We start from the raw sequence: 13,536 nt of genomic DNA, 5'->3' as shown, positions 1-13,536 counted from the left end.
ATTTCCTTTGTTGGTGACGGATCCCTTCAACAATGTCCATGCCTGCTCACCGATGTCTCCTGCTGAATCGTCTGTGCCATCCTTGCTAGTCACTGTACTTGTGTTTTGAGTATGTAGAAATGCCTTCAGGGACAAATTCACCCTTTTCAGCACTATGCATCTGTGTAATCACGGCCTACCACACAAATGGTACCTGTTATGTAGGGTGTTTGGGCACCTGACTCACAATTGTGGGCATTGTATCTAGGGGGATTCCACCCTATTCCTTCCATGAGAGACAACATCTTGGTGGCTGGACCAGCACCTGGACATTCCTATCACTCCTGGGATGTGCGTGACAGTGTGTGTTCCCTTTGGCTATCTTAGTTTTGTAGGCAGTTACATGAGTATACAGTCTTGTGGCATGATATCAGGGTGTGTATTGTGCTGCATCCGCCATGGGTGGGTATGCATGTGTTATTTGTCCTCACACCCACATGTGGTGTGTCATGCAGTGGGTGAAAGACATCCATCCACCTGGGAGTGAGACACTGCTGTCAGTGATGTGTTGTTATAGCACTATCATCATAGTCCAAAGTTAGGGATGCGTCCATATCACCATGTAGGTGTGGTCATCTGATAATGATGTACACCCCCCCCCCCCATATCTCTTTCCACTGCTGGTAGTCATATGCACCCACCCCCATGTCTCTGCCCACTGCTGGGAGTCCTCTGCACCCACCCCCATGTGTCTGGACACTGCTGGTATTCATATGCACCCACCCCTATATGTTTGTCCACTGCTGGTATTCATCTGCAGCCACCCCCATATGGCTGGACACTGCGGGGATTCATCTACAGCCACCCCTATATGGCTGACCACTGCTGGTAGTCCTCTACAGCCACCCCTACATGTCTGAACACTGCTGGTATTGATCTGCAGCCACCCCCATATGGCTGCCCACTGCTGGGAATCCTCTGCACCCACCCACCCACCCCCTTGGAGCAGTACACTGCTGGCCTGGACCTACACACACACCAATATGAAGGTAACATGCAGGGCCAGACCGTAACCCCACATTCGTGGCGTGTGTACACCTCGTATTCCAAATGTACTGGTGCCGTACCTGTACGTGTGAAACGCACCGTACCCCCGCATTCATTGCGTGTGTACGCATCGTATCACTATTGTACTGGTGCCGTACCTGTACGTGTGAAATGCACCGTACCCCCGCATTCATTGCGTGTGTACGCATCGTATCACTATTGTACTGGTGCCATACCTGTACGTGTGAAATGCACCGTACCCCCGCATTCATTGCGTGTGTACGCCTCGTATCACTATTGTACTGGTGCCGTACCTGTACGTGTGAAACGCACGGTACCCCCGCATTCATTGCGTGTGTATGCATCGTATCACTATTGTACTGGTGCCGTACAGGTACGTGTGAAACGCACCGTACCATTCATTGCGTGTGTACGCATCGTATCACTATTGTACTGGTGCCGTACGGGTACGTGTGAAACGCACCGTACCATTCATTGCGTGTGTACGCATCGTATCACTATTGTACTGGTGCCGTACCTGTACGTGTGAACCGCACCGTAGCCCCACATTCATTGCGTGTGTACGCCTCGTATCAATATTGTACTGGTGCCGTACGGGTACGTGTGCAACGCACCGTACATGTCCACTTCCGTTGTTGCGGTACGCAGGGGTTGCTGGGCACGTCCCCCAAGTGACCAGACCCTGGTGGTAATGTATGGGCTCCATATTATAGGTTTGGCTTTGGGTATGGGGTATATTTCCTGCCTCTCGCCCCCACCCTGGCCCCCACCTTCTGCGGCGTGTGCGTCGGTTTCGGTGCACCAGGTCGTAGGCTAAGAGGACCGGGATGACCTGTACGATGGGGTTCATGGCGTGTACGTCGCGTACCGGGGCTCCATTTGTAGGACTCTGCTTTTACGCTGTTTTCGACTCCCGTAAGACAAGAGCCGTACGGAGTGCAGTAGGGACGAATTGTACTTGCTGGGCCGGAAACCGCTGCTTAAAGACGTCCGAACGTTGCGTACAGGCTGTTCCGGATCCGAATGTTCTTTTTTTTTTACCCGTACGGTCTTTTGTACGATTCGTACGGAAAGAGGCTTTCTGTACGAATCGTACTTCCTAGGTTGTAAGGAAAGTTTACCGGGTACGAGTCGTACGGAGAAAACGCTCCGTACAACAATTCGTACAGCCTTTTTCCAGGATTGGAATCGGCCCATGTGTCTTGTACCGCATAGCAAATCCCTGGTCATACCCATCAAGCCCATCATGTGGGTCATAATTCGGTTTAATAACATTAGCTTCCTGTGATATATCCCTATATGTTTTCAACTTCTGTAGGTTGTGGTGGGGGTGGTTCTTGTAGGAGACCCCTGACCCATACAACAGTCAAGGCCAGCCTTCCAGGAGGCTAATTTAGGCAGAGCCATATCTTTCCTTGCCCTCGCTATATCTGTTTTTGCTAGGGTAAACCCCAAGAATAATAAATCTCTTTTGTAGATGTTTCCCCCAATTTCGTCTGTAATATGCAATGAAACAAGCTTAGGAGAGAGAGGTATGACCCAACCTAGCACTTCTGATAAGCAGCGAGTAACTCCCCTCCAAAACCTGCCCAGTGTGGTACAACCCCAAGTTGTGCTCAGAAGCGTGCCTTCCTCACTGCCACAGTGCAGGCACATAGGGGAATCTATCAGCCCCGCCCTCCAAAGTCGGTACCTGGTAAAATAAGCACAATGTAATTATTTAAACTGGATGAGTCTGAGTTGAGATGCAATTGCAGCTCATCTCAGGGATTCGAGAGCCTATGTCCAATCGTCGCTATCAAGGGGACCCAGGTCCGTCTGCCATTTCTCCCGAAGTGAATCTAAAGTCGTGGAGAGGTTCGTCACTAATGTTTCGTAGATCTTTGCACTTTTATGATCTCCTAAATCCCCCATAAACACCTTTGCCTCGATTGGGTTAAACTCCGGAAGAGATTCTAATTGTGCAATATGTGGGGATAGGGCATGTCTCAGTTGCAGGTATCTATAAAATTGTGTATGCGGCATTGCATATTCATTTCTGAGTTCTTGGAAGGATCTCATCGTGGTACCATGATATTACCCAGCATGGAAATGCCTATAGCGTCCCATTGTTTAAACCCTACTAATGTGAACTCTTGCCGCATAAGGCCGCTCTGCCGAAGGGGGGTCTCCGTTGTGGACTACCTCCACCACCCCATCTTGCGCAGTGATTCTTTCCACACTCCGAACACCACACGCGTGGCAGGCGGCAGTTTCCATAGCTCTTTTGGCATGTACAGTAGCTTGTGGGGCAATACATCTCCCATAAGCCATCTTTCTACCCGATAGGCCGGGTCATTGCAAATCCCATACCACCAGTCGTTCAAAACCAAGAGGTGGGATGCTGCGCGATAGTACTGGATATCAGGGGTCGCTATACCCCAACAATAGGTTGATTGAAAGCACGTTTTTAGTGGTACTCTAGCGGCCTGATCATGCCACAGAAAGCGGCCTAGCCTGGAGTTGAGCTGCCGAAACCAGGAGATAGATATTTGAAAAGGGTGGTTCTGCAGTTGGTAGAGAAGGCGAGGGAGAGACACCATTTTGAATATTGCTGATCTACCCAGTATGGAGAGGGGCATACACACCCAAGAGTCCATCTCTGCTTGTGTGCGCTTCCAGATGGGGGCAATGTTTTTATTCCACGACACTGATTGAATGACCAAGATGTAAACCCAGAGGTATTTCAATCCTGTTGTGGCCATTGTTACTTCTGCTGTCCAGGTGCACATATCCGAGCCACCGCGAATGGGCCACAGAATTTATTTTTTAGCATTCATATATAGGCCCGAATGTTGACCGAAAATCTGCCTTATGGGGAGAATACGGGATCCCGTCCAATGTGGATCCATTAAGAAAAAAAAGGCCATTGTCCGCATAAAGGGCGATCTGATCTGAAACCCTCCCCCCCACCCCCCAGCCATTCAAAGCCCCTCACCTGCGTGTCAACTCGAACCCATTAGGCTAGTGGCTCCATAGCTAAGGCAAATAGATATGGGGAGAGGGGGCACCCTTGCCGGGTGCTGCGTCCTATAGAGAAGGGATCCGAACCGCACCGGCCACTCTAACCGAGGCCGAGAGGTCAGCATACAACAGTCTAATATAGTACATGAGTAGTTGTCGTTTACGGGAAGCTGTTCGGGCCTGGTACTTTACCGGAGCTCAAATCAACCAGGGCAGCACTCAGCTCTTCAACTGTCAGTGTGGCATCAAGATCTGCCCGCACCACATCGGGAATGGCCTTAGGGGGTAGATTGTCAAGATATTGGTGAATCAAGGGTTCCGGCAGGGCGTCATTAGGGGCATACAGCTCTGCATAGTATGTCGCGAAGCTCGAAGCAATATGCGCAGGATCTGTGAGTGGTCAGCCGTCTTTGCCGAGAATACCCGGCATGCTTATCGGATGGAGAGCCCGCTGGCACAAACGGTGTAAAAGGGAACTTGATTTATCGACCTATTGATAAATTCTACTGCGGGACGCCAGCCAAGCCTGTCTGGCCTCATCACACAGTGTGTCAGCATAGGTTTGTTGCAGAAAAAGTTAGCGACGTGTCTGCCCGCCGTCCACACCTCCACAACCACGCTCCAGTTCCAACAGCTGGGCTTCGGTCAGAAGAAACGCCTCCCGGCGTTTCTTCCATTGGGCGATACAATATGCAATATCCCCACCCCTAATAGTGGGCTTCATAGCCTCCCAAATAGTTGCTGCGGAACTCACTGTGCACAGATTATCAGCAAAATAATCGGTAATTGTCTGACAAATGTGCGATTTATATTGTGAATCCTGGAGATGCCACGGCGACAGGTGCCATCGAAAGGGGGGACGAGCCACCCCCAGGTGCAAAGTCAGGACCACTGAAGAGTGATCTGATAACCCCCTAGGTAATATATTGGTCGCAACGTTTCGGAAATATGTGTTTGGTATAAATATCTAATCTAACCGGGAGAAAGAGTCGTGGACTGCCGAATAATATGTATAGCTTTGTGTGGTCGGGCGTATGTGTCTTCATGTGTCCATCCATCCCATATCCCCCACCAGTGTCTGCAGGCCTGTATCTCTGTGTCCTTGGTGCGTCGCGCGGTCTCCACCTATCTTGAGCCACATTCACTACGTCAGTCCAGTCCCCACCTATTATAGAGAGGCCCATGGGTATCTCCAGCAACGTTTTTGTCAGGTGTTCTACAAATGAGTCAGAGAGTGGGGGGAGCATAGATACTGCCCAGCGTAATGGATTATCCATGTAGTGAACCAATCACAATAATATACCTACCGTAGGGGTCAGACCATGTTTTGGCATGTATATATGGAACTCAGTGGTGAATTAGGACTGCCACCCCACGGGAGCCACTGGTAAACCCAGCGTTACAAAATTGAATATAACCAAAGCGGGCGAGACATAGTGCCTTGGGACCCATAAGATGGGTCTCCTGCAGTAAAAGGATATCAGCTGCGGTGCGTTTGGCCTGTCGAAAGACCACACCTCTTTTAATCTTATCTAGTGCCCCCGTATGTTCCAACTGACTACGTGTAGTCTACCAACAGGGTCCATCACAGGGCAGAGTATCTAAGAGAAGAATTGAGAATCGGCCTGTCACAGGGCATATAGACCATATATAAAAGCGAGTATGACATAGTATTTTTAATAAAATTTAACAAACCCAACCCCTTACCCACCTGTCCCACCCAATACCTCAAAACAGCTGCAGCATCTGTCGTGGTAGGTGCTGCACCTCTGCCCCAATGGGAGCAGAGCACAACCCCATACCAAGGGATCCCCAGAAAACTGTCCCCTGACATAGATAAGGTTCTCATCCAGGGGATACTCATCAATAGTCCTAATCTATGAATAATCCCCGCCCATGTGCGGGATTCTCCGCCGCATGCAAGTAAGTCGGCGTCGAGGCACAGCAATTCGAGCTCGAAGGCTGTTGGTCCTGCGAGACCTGAAAAGTCTCCGTCGATGTCGAGGCTTCCGTCGACGTCGAGACACTCTCCGCCACCCTCGAAGGGGTCAGCTTCGAGAGTTACGACGGCGAACATCTTACTGCAAGTGGGCTTGTCGACGTCAAGAGCTTCGTCGAAGTCCCATCACTCGGCGTCAAGATGATCGACGCCGACTCGACATCATGGGAGGTCGACGTCGAGATCACCAGGCCGACGGCGAAGGTTGACGTCGAGATCACCAGGCCGACGACGAAGGCCGAGGTCTCCACATCGCCACAGGCGATCGACGTCGAGACCACCGTCGAGAGCGGGACGGCGTTCCCATAGCAGATCCCCTTGATTGACGCCGATGGTGATGCAGACTTCATCGACGTCGAGGGAAAAAAGTGCAGCGGCCACAGAGGAGACCCGGCGATGTCCAGGTCCAGATCGTCATCTGGGGACCAGTCATCATCCCCAGGACTGCATATTGTGCACATTTCTTCAGAGAAATCTCCTAAAGCTGGAGAGAAGTACGGTCTGTCGCCTCGCTGGCTGGAACGTGTTGGGACAGGTGACTGCAGAAGTCCGGGCTCTGACTACTCTCGCACTTACTCGCCTTCTAGGATTTCTCCTCAGAGCAAGTCTCCCCTCAGAAGACCAAGATCGCCTTCCACACACCGATCACGGTCCAGGGGTCGTCAGTCTCCCCCCAGAAGACCAAGATCACCTTCTAGGCACCGATCAAGGTCCAGGGGTCGTCGCAGCTCTCATCACGACCGTCCCCATAAGAGAAGACGCACGAGATCGCCCACATGGTCTTCTTCCCCGAGGTCCGGGACTATTCTCCGACCTTCTCCTAGACTCCTCCATCGCGGGTGTCTCCCATCGATGACATTGCGACCTTCTCAGATGTCCTGGGTAGGGTTGCGCAGAAACTGAACATCACTTTGCATACCACTGTGGTTCCCACATCTGTCATCTTTGACACCTTACACCATCGCACAGCTCCTAGACCGCTGCTTTCTTTGGTGCCAGGACTCTTGAAACCAGCTATGGCCACATTCCTCATCCCTGCTACGGTGGGCTTTGTACCATCCAGGATCGCCAAAAAATATAAGGCCCCAGCTGAGGATCCCTTATTTTTCAGAGCTGATCCACCAGAGGACTACGTCATTGTGGCGGCAGCCATGAGGTCTCTGTAGGAGAGTAGTGTCTGCTTTCTATGTTCACCCCCACTTTTTGCTTTTGCTTCACTGGTTTTTGACTTAGATGTGGCTGTGGGCCTGCTGATCAGACCCACAGCCCAGCTGTTCTCTCTCTAAATTCATACTATGTACTTTAGGTACATAACCCAATTGGTAAGGATCACCTTCTAGGGCCCTGTACAGTGTACCTTAGGTACCCAGGGCATAGGTGTACCCTAGGCCTACCAGGGGCTGCAGCATGTATTATGCCACCCCTGGCTGGCCTTCCATTATGACACAACTGGCTGATCACTCAGCTGGGGCAAGGTCGTGTAATCACCCCTTGCTTAGGTGTAGTATTCCTATACCTACCTTATATATAGACACATGGGTAACCTATCAGTCACTCCTATGGCAGGCCTTGACAATCCTGAAGGCAGAGTGCTTGGTAACATGTGAGATGGTGCTCTAGCATGAGCTGAGCCTGTCTGCAGCTTTCGGAACCATGTCCTTATAGCTGTTCTATGATATCTCCTACCATATACGTTGTAGTTACTTTATTCGATATATTAAAAACATATCATAAAAGTTTGGTACAATAAATATAAAAACAGTTTTAAAAACCCACTACAACTATATGCTTTGAACCTTATACAATTAAAAGCAATAAAAGATAGCAATAAATATGCATGTACAGTGTAAACAAAGACCCCCATTTGTCAGTACCTTTGGCAATGATATTCTTTATGGGCAACAGGGATAAGTTTATATCTTAAATTTATTGCACCTTAAGGAGCTTGCGTCTGATCCTCCAGGCCCAGCCCAGGTATTTAGCAGTCCCACAGATGACACTAGGGACTGATGTGTCATAGATCAAGATACGCAATGCCACCCTGGCAGACCTGGTCCCCATATTTTTACAAACCGGTGTCAACCATCTCGCTCTTGGTTGCCGGTATGCTTTGCATGCAAACAGAAAATGACCAATAGACTCCAAGGGCGAGGCACAACCGGGACAGCCTTTCGAACTTACGGGTGCCGTGCTCCATCTAGATTGAACCTCGAAGAGTGGGAGTGTACCATATCTCATCTTGAGATAAAGGGACCTATCTTCAGGAGATTCAATAATGTCCAGAAAGGGTTCCATGCTAGGTGCAGGTTTCACATCCAGGAAATTTAAAGTTAGCTCACCTCCCTGATTTCTTAGGGTATTAATCGTAACCCATTCCCAGTAAGCCTTCTTTATCACAGGTTTGGGTGTGGGGAGCTGGGTTACCCAGGCCTCTTCCAGACCTATCTTCTGGAGCTCCTTTTTCAAATTTGATACCCAGGGGATCTTACGCTCAGCTCCGAGTTTTATTAGCTCGTCGAGGGCAGATGCATAGTGGAGGAGTTCAGGGGTTCTCCGGAGCCTTGCCCAGTATAGTAATGGGCGCAGCCTGGCTACATTGCTAAAGTTTTGTCTGCCAAGATCATAACGGAGAGGAACTAGTGGGGTAGACAGAGGGAGCGACAATAAGTCTCTGAAGAACTTATTCTCAGATCTAAGCAGCTCTGTTAGGTTTTCGAACCCCCACAGTTCTGCCCCGTATAGGGCCGCTGGCATTGCCTTCCCCTCATAGACCTTAACTGCCGCGGCAATGGGCCTGGTGTAGGAGAGTCTCTGGTGTTTCGCTATTGCCCCTGAGGCTCTCTTATGGGCAAGAAGCATTTTCGATAGATGGGGAGCCCATTTTAGCTTATTGTTTACCCTGACTCCAAGGTAATCAAAAGCCTCAACTAGCTCAAGAGTAGTGTCGTTAAGCTTAATGTTATTCCTAAAATTTCTAGAGGGTGATAGTGCCATTAGCTTGGTTTTAGAAGTGTTTATTTTCAAGCCCCTGGTGTCACAAAAATGGGAGAAGCGGGAGAGCAATCTTTGTAGGCCCATAGGGCTTTTAGATATCAACAGAGTGTCGTCAGCAAAGAGCAGGGTGGGTGTTTTTTCCCCGCACAGGGTTGGTGCATCGACCGTGTCCTCTCTCAAGTGGTCTGCCACCCCATTTATAAAGAGAGAGAACAGGGTCGGGGCTAAAACACAGCCCTGGCGTACTCCTTTCTCGACGGTGATCCTCTCTGTGAGCTGTCCCTGATGCCCCCAACGGACTTTAGCAAAATTCCCTTCGTGAAGGCGTTTGAGGAGGTCCAAGATTAGGGGGGGGATGCCCAAGTCATACAAGACCTGCCACAGCTGTAATCGTGGGACCAGGTCAAAGGCCGTTTTTAAATCAATAAAAGCCAAATACAGGCTGCCTTTTTCGATAATTACAGATTTCCAATGTATGGTACAGAATCTGAAGACCTGGTCAATGGTGCCAACCCCTTCCCTAAAACCGGCTTGAAAATGGCTCAGGATACCCTCCTCATCTATCCAGGTCTTGATTCTAGTGAGGAGGACTCTGCCAACCACTTTTTGTAGGACATCGATTAAACTAATCGGTCTGTAGTTGGCAGGGTCCCCCCTGTCCCCTTTCTTATAAATGGCCACCACCTCCGCCCCCTTCCAAGAATCCGGAACCGGGCATCCCAAAGCTAAGTTATTTAAAATGCGTAGAATAAATTCTGCCCATAGGTCTTTGTCGTGTAGCAAGAGGTCGCCAGGGAGGCCATCAGGTCCTGCTGCTTTTCCTGGGGCAATCATATTAATTGCAGAGAGGACCTCTGATAGGCCAAACGCGGCCTCTATCTCCAGGGGTACCAAGTTCTCAATTACCGGGGTCAGATTCTCTGGAGCCATTTTTTCCCCAAAAGAGTAAAGATCAGAGAAGTGCTGGTGCCATTGACTCCCCGTTATATGATTGGGGATTGGGTCAGCTCTTCCCTTGGACCGGACATTAATGAGACTCCAGAAGGGAGTTGAGTCTTTTTGTAAAGCTGCGGCCTTTAAATCCTGCCAATGGCTTTCCTCCCACAGTCTCTTTGCCTTCCTGATAGTTTCGTAATAAATTTTTCGGGCTTTAACAATGGCCGGTTGAACCTTATGTTTAATGGCTTCAGATAGAATCTGTCTTTTTTCCCTGCACGCCTTTGAGAACCAAAGGTTTTCTGATTTGGGGGGAGGGCACTTATGGTCCCCCTTTTCCTGTAACACAAAAAAGTTCCCCACCCTTGTCACTGTTTGATGATATACCTCTAAGAAGTGTTGGGGAGAAGGGGCCTGTGAAAGACAGCCCCTGGGCATATCCAGGGCTATAGAACCTTCTTCCACTATCCTTTTTATTTTTCCCAGGTCCAATTCGCGTTTTACCACCCTTGGCCACTTAAGACGCCTATTACAATTGGTCGGGACAACCTCTCTTGCCCCAGGCCTCTGTTTGTTGGAATACTCGATGGAAGTAGTAACAGACTCACGCTTGAGCTTCATGAACAGGGGGCTGTGATCGCTCTCACACCTGTTGATTACTTCCATGTCAATAAGATCTGGCCAAAGCTCGATGCCCAACAGAATGTAATCAATGCGCGAGGGAGCTCTAGTCCTTGTGAAAGTAGGGGCTCCCTGGCCATCTGAGCAAGTTCGTCCATTTGTGGCCCTCAGATTGAACTCCAATGTTAGCGCATTAAGTTGCAGAGCCCTCTTAGACCATTTCTTTATTGGCGGAAGAGTAAGTTGGGGTATGCCCTGCTTAGAGTCGGCATCTCCAATGCCCAGAATGTCGTCGCTGCTCAGGGGCTCAAAAGTGCAATTAAAGTCCCCGGCAACGACGACATCCACCTTGAAAGTGAATGCTGTTAATTCGGCCTCAAGAGCCGATACAGCAGGGCTTTCCCGTGCTCCAGGGGTCCCCCTAGCATAGATATTGAATATTTCAAGCGGGGGTTGGTCGTCGACCCCGTTGATTGATAAATGGAGGAGGTCGTGAGATATAATTACGTGCCTCTTGATTGCCCAGTTCAAGTTGATGTTAATCCAAATTAGGAGACCCCCCGATGGACGTCCTCTTATGGATCTGATTGCGGGGACAAAATGAGTGATGAACCCTGATCTATGCAGGGGTACCAAACTCCAGGTTTCCTGGAAGAGGATGACATCAAACTTGTCGATGAAATCGCTCCAAACAGGATCTGCGAGATTCTTCCCGAGCCCCGCAATGTTCCATGATAAAAAATTGATAACGCTCGTGGGAGCAGGAGTTAGGGGGGTCCTCAAGTCCACCACCTGACTATCTTGGCATCCCTCATTGATTACCAGAGTATCAATTGTTTCACCCAAATCGTTTGAGGACTGGTTGGAAATGGGGATAGTGTTCGAATCCAGCCCCCCAATGGAATGAGATGTGGAAATATGTGCAGGGGAAGTCATGTGGAGATTGGTTAGTCAATCCACCTGTCCTAAGCCTGAGTCCTGTCCCCCCCTCTGTTCAGACCATGCGGGGAACCTACGAACCTGGATTGAAGAAAGAGCGGGAGGAGATGACCTAAACTCCAGGAGTAATACATTTTCTGCTAAGACAGGGTCCCCAAACACGATCTCGATACAATCTGAAGAAGCATCCGCCCGTGATAGCCTTTTTGCCCTTATGATGTCCTCTCTAATGATTGATCTACACCCTCGAACATGTCTCAACCAGTGTATGGCTTTGTTATGAAGAGATACACTGTTTTCAAAGGTGGACCTTGGTGACAATTTTGGAACATGGGTCATAAAGACAGAGGAGTTGGCATGCACAGGTTGGAAATTTGCCGAATTGGCTGGGGAGTGGAGTGATTGGTTGTTATTGCCCTGTCTATGAGATGGAAAAAAACGAGGGGGGCGTCTGTTAAAGGTCTTAACATTCGGTGTGCTTGCTGGGTCAGGGCATCTTGTCATGTCCGCATATGAGTTAATCCGGCCGTTTATTCTAGATGTAATATCCGCATTATGAGCCCCCTCCTGTACATGACCGGCATTAGTTTTGGCAGGAATTGGCTTTGGGGGAACAGGCTTCATCCTGCAGGGAACTGCCCCGGAAGATGGTAGAGGTAGAGGAGAAATCGTGGGGGGTGCTTGACCTAAACTAAGACTCTCGACCCTCTTGGTAAGGGCCCCCACTAACTCCTCTAATTTCTTGATTCTCTCCAAAAGAGTCGCTAAGGAGTAAGCATCAGGTGTAACTGGGGCCTCGGAATCGTCAGCAAGTATTGTGACAGAGCTAGTTACTTGGAATAAATCAGGATCAAGGGGGGCAAACCTGTTAGAGCATAAGATGGATTGGGGGGCACAATGAGGAGTGTCTAAATCTCCTTCTGTACCATTCATAGTGCCCACGGTCTGTTTAGATGATATTTGAGGGTCAGAGGTGATTGTATCGGGGGGTGAGATAATACTTTGCTGTTTAATCGAGCACTGAGTATGGAACATAGATGGGATCGTGCGAGTTGAGTTAGAAGGTGTTTTAGTTAACTGATCCTCCACCTGCCCATCAACTAGCGAATCCTCACAATCATTAACTATCCCCTCAATTCTTGTCAGGACGCAATTCATGGCAGAGTGAATACTTTTCTTCGGTTTTTTACCCTTTTTACTACTGGCCATGGATCCTCCTTCTACAGCTTTCCTTTTACCCATGGTACACGATCCACGGCCGGAGGAGTTACCACAAACACAGAGGAAACACACACTAGTTTATGGAAGTCTTAATAGTAATGGAGCGTAAATGTCACAAGCCCCCACCAAAACTGTGAAAAAGCCTTTTAACGTAGCACAGTACCTCAGGTCTCAGTCAATACGATGTCATCAGTGCACTCGGATTTGGGGGGGTGGCCCAACCCGACCTCCAACGTCCTCGGACGGCCACAGACGGCCCGCCCTCTGCCCGGGCTCAGCCCGGCGCCGCCCGCGCGCGTCCCGCGACGCGGGGGTAGCCTTGCGGTATTTCTGCGCCTCCGGGCGCGATGTCGGGCGGAAATGCCCGCTCGGGATTCTGGGTAGTGTAGTTCTGGGCTCCAACGACCTCCAGGAGCCTCGCAGCGTCCGAGCCCCGCCACGAAGCCCAGCAGCCTCTCTCCGGGTCAAGGTAGGATTTTTAATCGGCCCCCGCTCCACAAGGGAGCCTTGCGGTATTTCTGCGCCTCCGGGCGCGATGTCGGGCGGAAATGCCCGCTCGGGATTCTGGGTAGTGTAGTTCTGGGCTCCAACGACCTCCAGGAGCCTCGCAGCGTCCGAGCCCCGCCACGAAGCCCAGCAGCCTCTCTCCGGGTCAAGGTAGGATTTTTAATCGGCCCCCGCTCCACAAGGGAGCCTTGCGGTATTTCTGCGCCTCCGGGCGCGATGTCGGGCGGAAATGCCCGCTCGGGATTCTGGGTAGTGTAGTTCTGGGCTCC

Source organism: Triturus cristatus, chromosome 8, assembly GCF_964204655.1.
Source record: "Triturus cristatus chromosome 8, aTriCri1.1, whole genome shotgun sequence".
NCBI lineage: Eukaryota > Metazoa > Chordata > Amphibia > Caudata > Salamandridae > Triturus > Triturus cristatus.
This window is presented reverse-complemented; position numbering follows the sequence as displayed.